Source organism: Sus scrofa, chromosome 3 (assembly GCF_000003025.6).
Source record: "Sus scrofa isolate TJ Tabasco breed Duroc chromosome 3, Sscrofa11.1, whole genome shotgun sequence".
Taxonomy (NCBI): Eukaryota; Metazoa; Chordata; class Mammalia; order Artiodactyla; family Suidae; genus Sus; species Sus scrofa.
The window spans coordinates 118,919,199-118,937,783 of NC_010445.4; the positions used below are offsets into that span (position 1 = coordinate 118,919,199).

Here is an 18,585-nt window from a genome sequence, read left to right on the forward strand (position 1 = left end):
TGGCCCACTGAGTGAGGTCAGGGATTGAACCCGCATCCTTGTGGATATTAGTTGGATTTGTTTCCCTGCACCACAATGGGAACTCCAAGAAATATTATTTAATGATAAAAAGAAATGAGCTATCAAGCCAATAATACATGGAGGAACCTGAAATTCGTACTATTAAGTGAATGAAGCCAGTGTGAAAAGACTATATACTGTATGAATCCAACCATTTGGCATTGAGAGACAGTGAAAAGATCAGGGGTTGCCAACTGTTTGGGGAGGAATGAGAGGTTGGAATTAATAGGTGGTGAACAAATGATTTGAAGGTAATGAATCTGTTCTCTATGATACTGTGTGGTGGATCCATGACATTATGCACTGGCCAAAACCCATAGGACTATAAAATAGAAAGAGTGAGCCCTAATGTAGACTGTATAATAATCAATAGTGGCTCATAATTGTAACAGATGTGCCATACCAATGCAAGAAGTTAATGGAAGTAAATGAGAGGTGGGTGGAGAGAATATATGGGAACTCTTTATACTTTCTACTCAGTTTTCTCTGTAACTTAAAACCTCTCTGAAAAATAAAATCTATTTAAAAAGATAGGGATTCATTGTTTTCAGCAGTGGAATTATTTTAATCAGAGCAGCGCTAAGTTCAGGTTTTGCCAGAGGCTAGAAGAGAGACCAGAAGCCAGCAGCAGGACATCAATTAGGTTATTGCAATCAAGATTTGAGTAGGGTGGTGGCAGCCAGCATGGAGAGGAAGAATAATGTGAGTTCTCTGAAGGAAGAATGAAGAGAGCTCACTGATGATTTTGCTGTGACCATGGAGAGAGAAGTCAGCATCTGTTGTATTAAAGAGAATAATGATTAGATCTGAGAGCCTTCTGATTTAGTCTTGGTTCTTATATGAGCTCTGGCAAATGACTTGGTATTTCTGGACCTTGATTACTGCAGGAATGCCCAGGAAGCACTATGGTGATGTATAGGCTTAAGATCAGTCTAGAAGTGTCCTGTCCATTCAACAGTCGTGGCTGTTACACACTAGAAGTTGTGTTAGCCCAATCTGAGATGTGCTGTATGTGTAAAATTTAATACAAAAAAACTTTGGGAAAAAAAGGAATGTAAAATAGTATTCACATACCGATTGTGTATTTGAATTTGCACCTGTTTCATTTTACATTTTTTTAGTGTGACAACTAGAAAATTTAAAATTCCATATGTGGAGAAAAGGGAACCCTCCTGCACTGCTGGTGGGAATGTAAACTGGTACAGCCACTATGGAGAACAGTTTGGAGATACCTTAGAAATCTATACATAGAACTTCCATATGACCCTGCAATCCCACTCTTGGGCATCTATCCGGACAAAGCTCTACTTAAAAGAGACACATGCACCCGCATGTTCATTGCAGCACTATTCACAATAGCCAGGACATGGAAACAACCCAAATGTCCATCGACAGATGATTGGATTCGGAAGAGGTGGTATATATACATGTCAGACATAAAAAAGGATGACATAATGCCAATTGCAGCAACATGGATGGAACTAGAGAATCTCATACTGAGTGAAATGAGCCAGAAAAAGACAAATACCATATGATATCATTTATAACTGGAAAATAATATCCAGCACAAATGAACATCTCCTCAGAAAAGAAAATCATGGACTTGGAGAAGAGACTTGTGGCTGCCTGATGGGAGGGGGAGGGAGTGGGAGGGATCGGGAGCTTGGGCTTATCAGACACAACTTAGAATAGATTTACAAGGAGATCCTGCTGAATAGCATTGAGAACTTTGTCTAGATACTCATGTTGCAACAGAAGAAAGGGTGGGGGAAAAAACTGTAATTGCAATGTATACATGTAAGGATAACCTGACCCCCTTGCTGTACAGTGGGAAAATAAAAAAAAAAAAAAAATTCAACATGTGGGAGTTCCCATCATGGCGCAGTGGTTAACAAATCTGACTAGGAACCATGAGGTTGCAGGTTCGATCCCTGGCCTTGCTCAGTGGGTTAAGGATCTGGCGTTGCCGTGAGCTGTGGTGTAGGTTGCAGATGTGGCTCGGATCCCACGTTGCTGTGGCTCTGGTGTAGGCCAGTGGCTACAGGTCCGATTCGACCCCTAGTCTGGGAACCTCCATATGCCACGGGAGCGGCGCAAGAAATGGCAAAAAGACAAATAAATAAATAAATAAAATTCCATATGTGGCTTATGCATGTGGCTCACATTTTATATCTTTTGGGCAGTGCTGGTCTTGAGCTTCACCAGATGGTTTGTGTTCAGAACCATATAAACTTGACCTAGAGAATAGTCCCTGCCCACACAGAGCCATGCCCCACTCCAGGAGTCATGTGGGGTTGAGCAAGGTAGAGGAGTCAGGCAAGAGTCCCAGGGTGACCTCAACACAACCTGGGTCTTTCGAGGAGTCATTTTATAAACCAGTTGGAGGTGGAACCTGGGGAGATCCAACCAAGCAAAAACTCGACTTGAAGTTCATCAGAATATCCAAATGAAAAGGCTAGTGCTTCTTCCCCAAGAGCAGAGAGATCCCTCATAGCATCTCTTTTCCTCTGCTTTCAAGCAATGATTTGAATTTAAATCTGGGCCCTACCCTGGGGGTAGCATCTCCCAACCTTGTCCTGCCCTGAGACTTGGCAGCAGAAAGACCGTAACAGGCAATCACCATGTCCTCTTGATGAAAGGCTGATGCCAATGTGGAGAGGAGACCCTCCTGCTCCTGGAGAATTGAGCCTGAGCCTGAACTTGTTCCTGCTGTTCCTCAGATCTTTACCAAGCACCTCCACTTTCCAGGCACCTCCAAGCAATATCCAAGATAGGGGGTAGCTCTGCTTTGCTACAAGGACAGCTCTCTGGGCCTACTTCTTGCCCAAACCAGTTCCAAGGTGGCCTCTGGTATGTTGTCATATTCACTCCTGGCCTTCAGATAAAGACCCACATACTATCTGCATCCTCCCATCTACAGCCACCAGGACCCAGAAATGCAGTCATCTGGCTGGTGCCACACGTCCCTGCTCGGTTCACAAACAGTCCCATCCCTCCTCCTCCAGCATCATCAGTGAAACCTAATAACCTCAGTCTGGCATTTCATCTCTCATGCAATGACTCAAACCTGATGCATATCTTTCTCTCAGCAGAGCACGGTTTCTTCCTTCCCATAAACACATTCTTCTACATATAGAAATGGGCGTGTGGTTGCTGGTAGTCATGGAGAAGGTGTGGCTTGCAGAGGCCTAAGCGATCCAAGGCACAAGAGACATGTCTTTGATGTTTCCTGTTATATTCTAAACATTCACGTAAAATTTACTTTCTCTTACACACACACACACACACACACACACACACACAACACACACGTCTTAAATGGCCTTTTAGTAAAACTGCTGGCCCAGGAAGATGTTTCATTATTTTACCATATGGATTGGTATACTCCTGGCAGCCCACCAAGTATTCCCAAGGGTAAATATTCCTCAGTTTAAGAAAAAAAAAAATATGCAACAGAAACCTTCTACTTCAGTTGGGAAATATTTCTCAACTTGCCCTGGCCTCTAGGAACTACTTAGCCTTTCAGAAGGTCCTATATATCTGAATTCCTTGGACTTATTCCAGTTGTATTCAGATTTCACTGCTTCCTTGTACCATCTCTGACCATGCAGGCAGGACATAGGGTCTCACTGCACAGATTTGCTGCTGCATTTCCTGCCTGCATCTCCTGTTTTGTCCTGAGCTGCTGTAGTATAATCTGTGCCACTCTCTTCTATCTCCCCCGCTACACTATGAGGTTTGAGAGAGCAGGATTCACGTCCGTCTCGTTAATGGATTTTCCCAGAACTTAGCACAGGGCCTGTCATGTAATTAGTGCTCAGTGTGGATTTGGTAAATCGATGAATGTTAAATGAAAAACATATGGTGCATCTTATCTTAAGAAACTATGAGTATTTTGAGGACAGTGTTTGCTTCCCATGCCTTGAGTTTCTTTCATGCCCATGACTCATCCTTATGTCTGTGGAAGGTTGGATGGGTGTGTGGGGATGATGGATGGAGAGTTTGGATATTTGATAGAGTTACCAACTGGCTCAACCCATTTTCTTTACAAATACATTATTAGAATGAGCCATGCTATATTTGATATTTTATATGAGAACATGTTTTGAAGTAGCTTGTGCCACAACATGCTATTAGACGTGGATGTAGGACCAGGTTGTCGAAGGCCATTGGGAAGCAGAGGAATCTCTGGAGGTCTCTCTGAGAAGGGACCATGAATGTCAAAGGGACAACCAGATGGTAATTACCTATAAGAAGAGACAAGTGCTCCTCTCATTAGATCTTCAGTGAATGTCCCATGTCTGCCTTGCCTCCATGATTTTGATGCCTTTGATGGAGAGTACGTCACATGCCGCCGTTATCCCCAGGCTTTGTAATAAGAAAGGCTATAACCTTGGAATATCTGTCCCTTTGAATTTAGTGCACACAGTTGAGAACTGAGAGATGTTAGACTGGAGCAGCATGAGCCACACATACCCTCCCCCCTGGGAGAAAGAATGTAATGGCAGGAGTGAGTGAGGATGAGTTTTACAAGCCATATCTAATTAGGAGCCTGATATATTTATACTTACTGTCCTTTAAAGCTCTTTGCAGATTTTTGGTTCCAGAGTTTCTGCCTCTTATTCAGATATTTCCAGAAACAGTGGGAAAAGTGACTGGGGAGGAGGAGAAAGGGCACATAGAGTATCAGTCTGTTTGAGCTGCTGTAACAAAATACCATAAACCAGGTGGCTCATACACAACAGAAATTTATTCCTCATAGTTCTGGAGGCAGGCTAGTCCAAGACCATGGTGCCAACAGATTTAGTGTCTGGTGAGATGCCACTTCTTAGATGGTAGTCTCTTCACTGTGTCCTCACATGGTGAAAAGGGCAAAGATGCTTTCCCAGGTCTCTTTTATAAGGGCACTAATTCCATGTGTGTGCTTTGCCTTCACAATCTAATCACATCCCAAACGCCACGCTTCCTAGTACTATCGCTTTGGGGGTTAGAATTTCAATGTGCATTTTTGGGAAACAGATATTCAGATCATAGCAGAGCACATGTTTGGTAACCTAATGCTCTTCTTGAATACATTTATAAGTGATGGTGGAAATGACAGCCCTCCAACATGTATTTATCCCTTTGGCTATATGAGAAAGGAATGGTTGACTGAATTCATGTTGTCAGTCCAGGAGAACACCTGCCCACACTCTATAGCAAGTCAGGAGCACACGAGGACCCAGGACTCTGGCTTCTTCCCATGACCTCCTGGCAGGTGGGCCAGGTACATTTAGACGCTGCCACCCCATCCTTCCTGCGCTCGTTTCATCTGGCATGACAGTTCTTCCCTAATCTTTGTCTTTTACTACTGTAGAATGTCAGCTGACACCATTAAACAACCAAATGCCCTATAAACTTGGTGCTCCAAGTGTGGTCTGAGGACCAGTGGCCTGGTGTCACCTGGGAATCTCAGGCTTCACCCAGAACTCACGAGTCAAAATTTGAATTTAACAAGATGCCCCGGGGATTTATGTGCACTTTGCGGTTTGGAAGCATTGCCCTCCAACACCCTTCCCCGGGTTGCTTCTTTATAAGTGATGCTCTAGTCTCCTAAATTCAGCTTCTTCTTTCTCAGATTACATCCTTACATGTGGTCATCAAACTGTTTCTTTCTTTCTTTTTTTTTTTTTTTCCATTTTAGAGATGGCTTTTCCAGGCCTGCTGCTGACAGATGCTGCTTTACTACCTGGAGATGAGCCTTAGGAGGCTGTGTGTATTCAAAGGGAGAAGAAAAAGGAAATAGCTTAAGGTCAGTTTAATTTCTCTGTCCACTTAATTCCATGTAGGGTACATGTGGCTTGTTTTTATTTTCATATAAAGATGTATGTTCCTGATTTCTTGAAGCTATATGTTGCTAAAGAATGGTTTGCATATCTTGAAGTTGAATGTGTTAGATAAAATTATATTTTTGATATTTGATGTTAAGAAAGCATCTTCCCAAACACCAACAATGCTAAAATTTGTGCTGTTAGCCCATTCGCAAAACACCTAATTGGCTTCTTGGTGAGTTCTTTTGTAATCAAAAAGGTTAGGAGTCTCTTCCACCTGTTCCTACCACAGACCCCTGCCCAGCAAAGTGTAACATACAGCAGGCTGAGATGAGCTGGTCTGTACACTGGAAAAAAGGGGGATATGGGAAAAATGAACAACCTTATCAGGCCATTAAGGGGGTCTTGGTTGAAGATTTCAGTTTGTAATGTAACATTGTTATAATAGACAGATGGGGGTGAAGAGGAGCTTGATTTGACCTTTTATAGTTTCCAAATGTTCATGAAAGGCAGTGTACCTTTAGTTGTAAAGACCTGTGGCTTTTTGAACCATCCGGTATGCTGGTGAGTTTCTTTAAAATTGTCTGTCTTATAATAAAAGCCTGCAGGCTTCAGACTGAGATGGATCTAGATTCAGGCGCCTGCTTCAGGGTCTACTGGGCCTATGAACTTGGACAACTCAGTTTTATCATCTGTAAAATGTGGGACTTCATAACTGATATGGAGAGTTTTTGTGAACTTTAGTGAAAATGGATGCAAAATATCTGGCACGTAGTTGGGACTCAATAGCTTGTGGCTTTAATTATCTAGTTTCTAGGGTAATGCATAGCAGTGTAAAGATGTAAGAAATATTTGCTGAATTTGCTTTCCCCCTCAACTCATCTTCTTATGTTGAAGAATAGATGTAATAATCTGGGGAAAACATCTTCACTTGATAACTTGACCTAGGAATTAACTTATATAAGCAGTCCCCAGTTTAAAAATTAATGATCTTAACCAACTCTGTCACTGAGACAGATTTTAGGGTGACATTTCAGGAATATAATGAGTCAAATTAGCATCCATGGACATCCTTGATATAGACACAGTGTTTCTCCTTGATGATTCCTGCTTCCAACCTAGAGCTCAGGTGGAGAAATATATCTCAGTTTCCATCTATGAATGTGGTCACTAGTAGCTCAGGTCAAATTTCTTGCTCATCGGGTTTGAGGAGAAGTACCCTTCACATGGGCATGGGGCAAGTCAGACATTCATATGCGTTGGACATTTGCATGTTAGGTGTTCATATTCCAGCTGAGTTGCTGGACAGCAAAAGAGCTAGGGGTGCAGCACTTGGAAGTTGGATGTGGCACACATGAGAGGACTTGGGATGAAGTACAGGGGAAGAAATATACCATGTTATGCCCTTAACCATGAGTAATGACCTTGACTACACATAATATTATTTGCTTATATATTTTATTAGGTAAACCTTCTTTAAACTTATTTAAATAATGTCAATAATTAAGGGACATAGACTGACTGATGTACTTTAGTTTCCTTGCATGATAAAGGGAATCTGTGAAGTTCAGGTTTTTGATAGTTGAGTATGAGTGGGCTTTGGGCAGGGAAGAGGATCACACTAAAAATCCTTGACCTAGTTCCTATAGGTTGCACTAAAAATGAGGTTTGGAATTGAAAAAATATATTTCTAAATTGGCAGAATAATCCCCATTTATCTTCCTCCACAATGATAGAATGGGAACATTATCCAAACTGTTGATATTTATTTGCAAGAAACTGCTCATCATATTTTTGACTTTGACTTTTTCTTATTCAATCTTTTATAATGGACATTTTTTTGGTTCTTCTTGGGTAGTTTTGCTCTTCTCTTTGAAAAGATGTGGTATCATAAAATTTTTAAATGTATTTTTTATAGCTATTTTTGTGTGATCAAAAAGCAGTTTCTTCAAATTGAAGAAGCATTCAAAGTAAATCTCATTACTTTCCAACTTCATGCTCTAAGGATTTTAGTTAGGTTTTAGAGAAGCCATCTAGGAATTAAACTTCATTTGTTTTCTACCAATGTACCCATCATCCTATGTGGAAACTAGAATACTGACAAAAACATTGTATGTGAATGATTGTCTCATTATATCTCCTTTTCACTCCCATCCTTAACACTGTGTTCATTATACCTTTTTTTTAAAAAAAGCATATTAAACCATCATTAATTTTTTGGAACTTATACGAAGAGGTTAGGAAATCAGTCTTTATTTGTTAGGAATATGTGATTCTGTAAGAAATATAAAACAATGTAACAAAACGATGTAGTATAAAACAATACTCAGATGGGGGAGACAGGAAGAAATATTAATCCTTGTTTTGTTTTGTTTTTTGGCTGCGCCTATGGCGCATGGAAATTCCTGGGCCAGGGATCGAATCCACGCCACAGCAGAAACCCAGGCCCCTGCCATGACAAACACTGGATCATAAGAGAATACCGTTAAGTTTTATGAGAGCTCTGCCATAGGAGAACTCCTTGGTTTTTATTTATGTACTACAATTTAATGTTTGACAAGCACGAATCAAATTTTCTGACGCTCTAAAAGCAGTTCTACATTTTACACGGGGAACCTGCTGTCAAATAAGAACACTATGTCATTGGTCATCTAGAGCTGGGGTAACTAGCCAGTGTTAATCAAAGATTGTAGTTAGTTAATAACGAGTTATGTGTGTCGGTGAGTCTTCCATTTGTACTGCACAAAAAGAAATAATGCCAGTTTTGAGAGACAGAACATGGTTCTTCCAACTTACCTTTGATTTTTGCCATCAGACGGTTCTAAAATGTCATCTCACTATGATCTTGATTTGCATTTCTCTCAGCCCTGGTGAAATCCAATGTTTTTCATAAATTAATTGGTCTTACATAATTCCTCTTTTATAAAATAGCTATTTATGTCTTTCGTCTATTTGTCTTTTGAATTTTTTCTTTTTGATGTGTAGAAGTGTTATATTTTTATGTTTATGCTAATGTCAGTCCTGTGTGTTGTATCTCCCAGCCTCAATCTTAACATTTTGCTTTTTGAAGAGTGTTTTGGCATAACAGATATTTTGATTTTAAGATGAAAAAAATGTCAAGTTTGTATTGCTAGTTCCTTTGTCATTTTAAGAAATTTTCTCTACCCAAAGATTAGAATAATAGTTTTCATGCTGTGCCAGTTGTATTAAGTAATGTGTTAACTCATTAACTGTTATGTTACACATGTGAGCCATAAAAAATGTGTGAGACACTCTCCTCAAGAGAAATAAGCCCATGGACAGATACATAGAACACGGTAAGTGCTATTACAACATTTAATATATTTTGCATTTATATACTTCCCTATGACAGGCTTTTGTAAAGTGGAAAATATCAGTTTTGCTAACACCTGTGTTTCAAACTTGACTGAAATAGGTGGGAACATCTAGTCTACTCATTTATCTCTGATAATATTTGAAGATATAGAAGAATTTCTTAAGAATGAGTCATATATAGCTGATTAGACAACAGATTTATGTGTACAATTTTTTGTGTATGGATTTGAATATCCCTTCACCCTTACCTCCCACCATGATTCTAATGTGAACTAGCAAACTGCAGTGTTTGAATTATAAAGCTGCAACTGATTATAATTTGAACCGGACCGTCTTTGGTATGGGTCATGTTTGTTCTCATTCCAGTTAAATGTGTGTGTTTGGATGTCTACTTCTTGCCTCATCTTGGGACCCTTGTTACTAGTTTCACTGAATCCTTAGTTTTTGCCAATGCACTTGATCAAAGTGCAGCGTCTGAGTATGTCATGGTTATCTATACGGATGGCTTTGATTACATCAAGTATGCTCTGCGAAATGTAGCTGCCTCCTTTATTCGTTCGATGACTGTGATGCCCTCTCTCTCCTCCTCTCTAATCTCAGAGTTCTTGAAACTATTTGAATTCTCTCCGGTGGCTTCTGGAGAATTGATCTCATGTGTGCTGCCTGTGGGAGGAGAATGCTTTAAATCACCTATAGTGAGATGTTCCACTTCTTCCTTTAAGTTGCCTATTAAAGTTGGTCCCTGTGGCACAGGGAATATACACACAAGGATGCAACTTTGAAACATCGTTAGACTTTCTCCAGTCAGCAAGAAGGCTCTAGCATTATATGTAACCTCATCATATCCGAATATCCTTTGTATTATGCTGGGAGAGGGGTAAAAGAAACAAAGAGTTACTTAACCTCCGTGGGGTGGACAGAGAAAGCATCTAAGAAGAGTCAGTAAGAGTTAGCTTTAAGAAGAAAGAAGAGGAAGACAGTGCCACATGTAGCAACTATAGTGGAGAAGGCTTTAAAAGATGGCTCATTTCCTTTTGTGGCTTAGAAGACACTGAAATCATCACCCAGTTAAAATTCTCAGTGAGGCACCACCATCACCATCACCGCTAGAAACCACACTAGCGGTTAGCATATGTAAATATGATCTCATACACATTTATTCAAAGTGACATTCATATCAAAATAGATCATTTCACACAAGGGACAAAGGGCAAACATTGGCCACGAATTGTGTGCCAAGAGGGTGGTTTTCCAAAAGAAATTCCCTAAGGTCTTTTTCTTTACTGAGGGCAAAATGTTCAAATGCAGGCTCTTGCCACATGTTTCCCTTCGCACAGATGGCAGAAAGGTTTGTCTGCAATGTGGAACTTGTTAAGGGGGGAAGGCCTTCCTGATAGAGATCAAGAAGACTGCTTAAATTTACTTAGTGGTGGAATGGTTTGTAATCCATTTGTGCTTGTGAGTATAATGCCTTTATAATTACTTGTAAGTAGATTGAGAGCCTCCAGAATCATCTCAAAGAGAAAGACTGCTTATCTGATGCTTAAACTTCTGCTAAACACTCCAGACAATATATCCATTCCCTGTCTATGTCATTGAATTATGTTTTCCAAATGCATCATTTTAATTTTGCTACTTTGATAATGAAAATATTATTTTGCCGCTCTTTGAAAGAGAGGTCAAGGGCTACACAAGTGTTGCTTTTGGGAAATGGCTTGATGGTCTTTCTGGACAATAGCATCAAGATCAACCACCACTAAAATATGACTGTCACTATAACCCCAGGTGCTATGTTGTATAGATGAGGATGCTCTAGGTTTTGCTATGGTAACAATTCCCAAATATCAGTGGTTTAAGACATGTTTATTTCTCTCTCATACAAAGTTCATTCTGTGAAACTTTCCAAGGCAGCTGTCCACCATGTGTTGGCTCAACATTCCAGGGTACTTGAAACTTATGGCACTTCCATATCATCACACACTTTCATAATCTCTTAGGCAGAATGAGAACTGAATGATCCAGTACTGACAATTAAACATTCCATCCCCCAATCACCACAAGTCTGTTCTGTCCATAACCCATTAGGAAGGATTAATCATAAGACCCCACCCATGCCTGCTTAGAAGCTTTTATCCTCTCTTACACTGAGAAGGGGAGGAATTGAGTAAAGACAAGTATTCAAAGTCTACTTTAACATGAATTGTTCCAAATTTGCAAAGCAAATTAATGCAGTAGGAATTAGTGTGTTCATTTTAAATATGAAAGGCAGTGCCTCAGAGTGTGTGTTTGGAGTCAGAAAGTCTTGAATCCCCAACATTTGTGGGGGCTCAGGCAAAATATAATCCCTGTTTCTTTTTGTTGATATTGGTGTTGTTTTTAAATTTGGGCAAGATTATCTACTTCATAGAGATGTTTTGAGGTTTAAAAACAGTCAATAAAATGGGTTACAGTTTCTGGTGTATAAATGCCCCCCAAAAAATTTAGCCTGTATTATTAGGAGGACACTGATTATCAGGGTTAAGAAATTCATATATAATGAGAGACCATTTATCTCAAATACTTTAGGGGAACACGTTAACTGAGAAGATAAAAATTTTTAACACTGGCCAAACTGGATTCAGAGCTCACATTTCTAATTTCCTACCATGTCACAAAGACTTTTGTTTTGACATGGGATTGTAAAGCACTATCAGGTTGTCCCAAACCTTCTCTCTCTTTTTTTTAACTTTATTGGAATATAATTGACTTACAATGTGTATTAGTTTCAAGTGTACAGCAAAGTGAATCAATTATACATATAGTCATTCTTTTTTCCTAACTAGATTATTATAGAATATGGTGTAGATTTCCTTGTGCTATACAATAGGTCCTTGTTAATTATCCATTTTATACTTAGTAGTGTGTATATGTTAATCCCAACCTTCTAATTTATCTCTTCCCCTCATGGTTTCCCCTTTGGTAACCATAAATTTGATTCCAAAATCTGTGAGTTTTTTCTGTTTTATACATAAGTTATTTTGTATCATTTTTATTGGATTCCTCATACAAGTGATACGATATTTGTCTTTCTCTGTCCTACTGACTTCACTTAGTATGATTATCTCTAGGTCCATCCATGTTGCTACAAATGGCATTATTTCATTCTTTTTTATGGCTGAATAATATTCCATCACACATGGGTTCTTTAAGAATAACCTCTATCCCTAACCCAATGTCTCCACCTTGGCCTGACCACATCCACAGAGAGGACTTGGGTTTAGCCACAGTGACTTAAGCAATCACACCAAAAAAGCAGGAAACATCATGTGTTGTGTCAGGAGACTTGGGCTTCAGTCCTAACTTCAATGCTCAATATTTATGTCGCCTTAGGCAAGTCACTTAAATTCTCAATTATGAATACAGAATAGTAGAAGTTTGTGTGTTAAACAAGATAAAACAACAAAACAAAAAACAAAACAGTGGAATTTTCATTCCTACTTCATAGGGCTAGAGGGATCAAATAAATTAAAATATTTAAAACCACTTTGAAATATACAAAGGGCCATACAGTGGAAGTTGTTGCTATTAGGACGGAAGAGATTCTGTTTTGTAGAGGAGCAGAGAACATGAAGACTCAGATCAGTGTAGTTTACATGGGTCTGGTTTTGCTGCAAAGACCTATGGTGAGAACAGTGTATTTATCCAAAAGTCCTGAACCCCTAGGTACCTACACACCCTGTTAGCATCCAGCCTGACTGGCTGTCTGCCTACCAGTCAGCCACTCAGACTGTCTCCTTTCGAAAATAGATGACATGTATTTCATTAATATTAGCACTGTTTTCCTCTTAGGCAAAAAATTTCTTAACTAGCATGCAAAAGCACAGATAACAAAATAAAAACCTCTGCTTTTCAAAATATACTGTAAGAAAAGGCCCTATTAAGAAAATTAAATGATAAGTCACAGGCTGGGAGAAAATATTTGTAAAATATATATTTGAAAGAGGACTTGTATCCATAAGATATAAAGAACTCATACAATCAAAAAAGAAAAGAAAAGAAAAAAAGACAATCTAATTTGTTTTTAAAAGACAATCTAAACTCCATCAAAGAAGATACGTAAGTGTCCAGTAACACCTGAAAAGATGTTCTATGTCATTGTTATCAGAGAAGTGCAAATTAAAACCACAGTGAGATACACTGCATAGGGAGTTACCATCATGGCAGAAGCAAATCTGACTAGCATCAGTGAGGACGCAGGTTCAATCCCTGGCCTTGCTCAGTGGGTTAAGGGTCCAGAGTTGCCGTGAGCTGTGGTGTAGGTCACACATGTGACTTGGATCCTGGGTTGCTGTGGCTTTGGTGTAGGCCAGCGGCTATAGCTCTGAGTCAACCCCTAGCCTGAGAACCTCCATATGCCGTGGGTGTGGCCCTTAAAAAAAAAGAGAGAGAGAGAGATACGGCATACCTATTAGAATGGCTAAATTTAAAAAGTACTGAGTATTATTGAGGATATAGAGCAAATGGAATTCTCACATATTGCAAGTGGAAATGAAAAACGTTATAGCCACTTTGGAAAACATTTTGGCATTTTATTATAAAGTTACCATACACTTACCACATGACCCAACATTTCTACTCTCTCAAATTTATCCAAGAGAAATGAAAACATGTGCATGCAGTGTTTTGTTTGGGAATGCTCATAGTACTTCTGTTCATAATCATTCTAAATGGAAAACAACCGAAATACCCATCAACTGGTGAATAGATTTTTTTTTAACTGTGATATATACATATAAAGGAAAACTACTTGTCAATAAAAAGGAACAAAATGTTGCTACCCATATACATGATTAAATTTCAAAAACAGTAAGCTAAGTAGAAAAATAACAGACACAGAAGTCTGTATATTGCATGCATAAATTGTGCTGCATACAATTTATATGAAATGCCAGGAAAGGCAAGTGTGGTGACAGAAAGACGGCAGTTGTCTTTCTAGGTTTGAGAGGAGGCTTACCTACAAAGAGAATTGAGAGAATTTGTTGGCTTGATGGAAATGTTCCATATAGTTTGTGGGTTGTCATACAACTGTATATATTTGTCAGACTTTATTGGATAAGGATGTTTACCAGTGTTCCTCAAGTCCTTGGCTGCCTTCTAATAGGTAGAGGTAGAACGAGTGCTCCTGTCGAAATAGGTTAAACAATTTTTTAAAAAATTATTCATCTTTTATAGATGCTCTTGGAAGGACGGTCTGGTACAAGATCATCAGAAACCTGTCTTTTCTTTTTTTAAAAAATTGTATTTCATGTTTATTACTGAAGTTGAACTGATTTTTAATTTACTGGGCAATCTATTTACTTCTCTGATTTTAAAAATAAGTAATTAATTTTAGAGTAGCCTTAAATTTGCAGAAAATTTATTAACATAGCACAGAGAGCTCCCATACACACCCCCATTTAGTCATCCCTATTATTAACATATTATGTTAATATGGTACATAGGTCACAATAAATACATCAATACTGACATGTTATTATTAACTAAAATCTACACTTTATTTGGATTTCCTTAGTTTTTACCTAATGTACTTATTTCTCTTCCAGAATCCTATCTAAGATACTATAGCAGACTTTCATGTCCTCTCAGGGTCCTCTTGGCTCTGATAGTTTCCTCAGACTTTACTTATTTTTCATTACCTTGAGTTTTAAGAAGTATGGGTCATATTTTTTCATATTTTTTTGTGGAATGTCCTTCAACTGGGTTTTCTTTTTTTTTCTTTTTTTTTTTTTTTTTCTGGACGTTTTTCATATGATTAGTCTGTTTACGGACTTTGAGGAGGAAGACCACAGAGGTCAAGTGCCTTTCTCATCACATCAGATCAAGGGTACATACTGTGAACATGATTCATCACTGTTGAGGTTTATGTTGATCACCTGGTTGAGGTAGTATTTGTCAGGTGCTTCCCCTGTACTCTTTTTTTTCCCCCTCTTTCCGTACTGTACTTTTTGGAATTAAGTGACTAAATACAGCCCTTACGTCTAGAGTGAGGAGTTATGCCTCACTTCTTTGAAGACAGAATATCTTCATAAATTATTTGGAATTCTTCTGTATGGAATATTTTTCTATTCCCCCCATTATTAATTTATTCATTTACTAATTTTTATCAGTGTGAACTCATTTTATACTATGGATTATAATCAATACCATTTATTTTTCTCTTGCTCAAGTTAGTCCAGCTTTGGCACTGGAAACCCTTTCAAGGTGGATCCTGTGCCTGATTGACAAACTCTCATCATTACTATTAATTTTTTTTTAATACTTCTTTACTTTCTGACAGTACAGGGTGCTCCAGGCTCATCTTTAAAATTTTCCCACCCCTTCCCTGGAATGCTCAGGCATTTCCCCAAGGAGCTCTGGTTCCTTTTATTGCAGAAGGGTAGTAGAAACCAAGATCTAGGTGCTAAGTGTGCTTGTTGCTACCAGGGTATTATTGATTCTAGGCCCTTTCAGCTGACAGAGCAAGAAAATACATGAGTGCCTACTAACCCATGCATATAAACGTATCTATAAATATTTCTGTGTGTCTATATTAAGCTAAACATGAGTGCATACTGATCTTTCCAACTCTAATCACATAGGTTTTCTAAAGTATTCTTTAAGTTTTGTAGTTTTTTGTGACCCTAAAAAAAAAAAAATACACACACACACAAAAAGAATAAGAAAAAGAGTTCTCATTGTGGCTCAGCAGGTTAAGAACCCAGCCTATTCTCCATGAGAATACAGGTTCAATCTCTGGCCTCACTCAGTGTGTTAAGGATCTGGTGTTGCTGCAAGCTACAGCATAGGTCGCAGATGTGGCCTGGATCTGGTGTTGTTGTGGCTGCGGCATAGGCCTGCAGCTACAGCACTGACTGGACCCCTAGCCTAGGAACTTCTACAGGTGTGACTGTAAAAAGAAAAAAAAGAAAAATGAAAATTTTTCATTTTACCTTCACTTATTCCTTCTTTGACGCTTTTTCTTTCTTTAGGTAGATCTGAGTATCTTATCCATATTATTTTTCTTCTTTCTAAAAAATATTCTTTTAACATTTCTTGCAAGGCGAGTCTACTAGAAGAAAAAATCTCTTATTTTTTGTTTGTCTGAGAAAGTTATTTTGGCTGGAAGTTCCTAGGCCAGGGATCAAACCTATGCCACAGTGTCAGACTGTACCACAGCTGTGGCCATGTGTTGCGCCTGTTGCACCACAGGGGAACCTCCGTGAGAAAGTGTTTTTAATTTCTCAGAATTCTAGGTTGGTGGGTTTTTTCTTTCAACACTTGAAATAGTTCACTCCATTCTCTTCTTGCTTAAGTTGCTTTTCTGAAGAGAAGACAGATGTGATTCTTATCTTTGTACCTCTAAGGTATTTTTCTCCTCTGACTTCTTTCAGCACTTTTTCTTTATCTTGTTTTCTTGTAGTTTGAAAACTATATGGCTAGATCAGTTTTTTTTCTTGGCATTTCACTCTGCTTGATGTTCTCTGAGATTCCAGGATCTGTGGTTTGATGTCTGACATTGTTTGGAGGTAAATTCTTTATAGTAATATATATATATTTTTTTTTTACTAATATATAATATATATATTTTCTTTCTAGGGCCCTACTTGCAGCATAGCAAAGTTCCCAGGCTAGGGGTTGATTTTGAGCTTTAGCTGCTGGCCTACATCACAGCTACAGCAATGCCATATCCAAGCAGTGTCTGTAACCTATGTCAAAGCTTGTGGCAACCCTGGATCCTTAACCCACCATACGAGGCCAGGGATTGAACCTTCATCCTCATGGATACTAGTTGGGTTCTTAACCCACTGAGGCACAATGGGAACTTCTGGAGGTAAATTCTTAATCTTTATTGTTTCAAATATTTTTTGTTTCTTTCTTTCCCTTCTGGCTTTCCCATTATGTGGATGTTAAACTTTTCATAGTTGTCTTGCAGTCCTTGAATATTTGTTCTATTTTTTCAGTCTTTGTTTTCTTTGCTTTTCAGAGTTGAAGGTTTCTATTAATGTCTTCTCTTAGAAGTTCTTTCCTTAGCCATATCCAGTCTACTAATAAGCCCATCAAAAGCATTCTTTATTTATGATATGGTGTTCTTGATGTCTGACATTTTTTTTTTTCTGGTGTTTTAGGATTTCCATATTTCTTCTAAGATTGTCCATCTGTTTGCATGTTGTCTAGTTTATTCATTAGAGCCCTTATCATATTAATCACACTCATTTTAAATTCCTAGTCTGATAATTTCAACATTTCTATCATGTCTATTTTTGATACTTGTACTTCAAATTGTGTTTTTTAATCTTCTCTATGCCCTGTAATTTTTTCTTGATAACCGGACATGAAGTACCAGCTCAAAGGAACTGCTGTAAAGAGGCCTTTAGTAATATGGTGGTGGGATGTGGGGGAAGGGGCAGTGTTACATGGTCCTATAATTAAGTGTCCATCTTTTAGCAAGCCTATAATTCTGGACTATGAGCATCACAACTGTTTCTCAGTTCCCACTCCACCCAACCCTCTTTCATGGAACAGGATGGCTAGAGTGAGCTGGAGTTGGGTAGTTCCCTTCTCCCTTGTGAAAGGCTAAAGATGTCTGGAGTTGAGTATTTCCCTTCCCCTAGATCAGTTAGACTCTGGTAATACCTCACCAGGTTAGCCTATGGTTCACTCGTTTTTCCTATGGGCAGCTTTTGATAAGAACAGAATGATCTGGTATATTTCAAATTGGTTTCTTTTCCCCTTCTTCTGCCGGAAGCACAAGGAGCTTTTTCTCCAAAATTTGCTGTAGAAAACTTGGTCAAACACTTGGAGGTAAAGTCTCAAAAAATTGTTGGAACCCCCCCAGTGACTGGTTATTCCTGGAGTTTTTAACCCTAAGAGTTGTCTACATTGAGATTCTAGCAGTTGATCAATTATGTTTCAACTTTTCTTACCCTGCATTGGTTCCTATTGCAGTTTTAGCTCACGAATCTCTGTTCTGGTGAGCCATGACTCTGCGTTTTCCTGTCTGTCTCTCCAGGGTTGGAAGGCATGATTTCCTCTGCGTCCTACCTTCTCTTGTGGGTCCAAGAAATACTGATTTTTCAGTGTGTTCAGCTCTTTACCTGTTAAGATGGAGGGGTGACTTCTGAGTTCAGTTCCTATCACACAGAACCTGTGGGTGCTATTTTAACCCTGTTAAAAGAGGCCCAAAGGTCTGGGAGGCATAGACTTAGTTCCACTAGGAATCCTTATTCAGTGCTAGTGAGCCCTCTCTTGCTTCCTGATCCTGAAGGAGGAGGTTGAAACCCTGAGGATGGAGGGTGTGGTCATAGATCCAGCGAGTGGAGCCCACTTGATCTCATTTGGGGAGAGTAGCCAGTAGTCCACA

General features: G+C 39.0%; 1 long non-coding RNA gene across 1 annotated transcript in view; it reads left to right on the plus strand.

The window, feature by feature from the left end:
* LOC106509893 overlaps positions 1–13,432 on the plus strand; it is a 164,770-nt gene extending 151,338 nt beyond the window's left edge. Inside the window, exon 4 of the long non-coding RNA XR_002342967.1 lies at positions 5,744–13,432. This is a non-coding gene — a long non-coding RNA (uncharacterized LOC106509893). The remainder of the gene's footprint in view (positions 1–5,743) is intronic.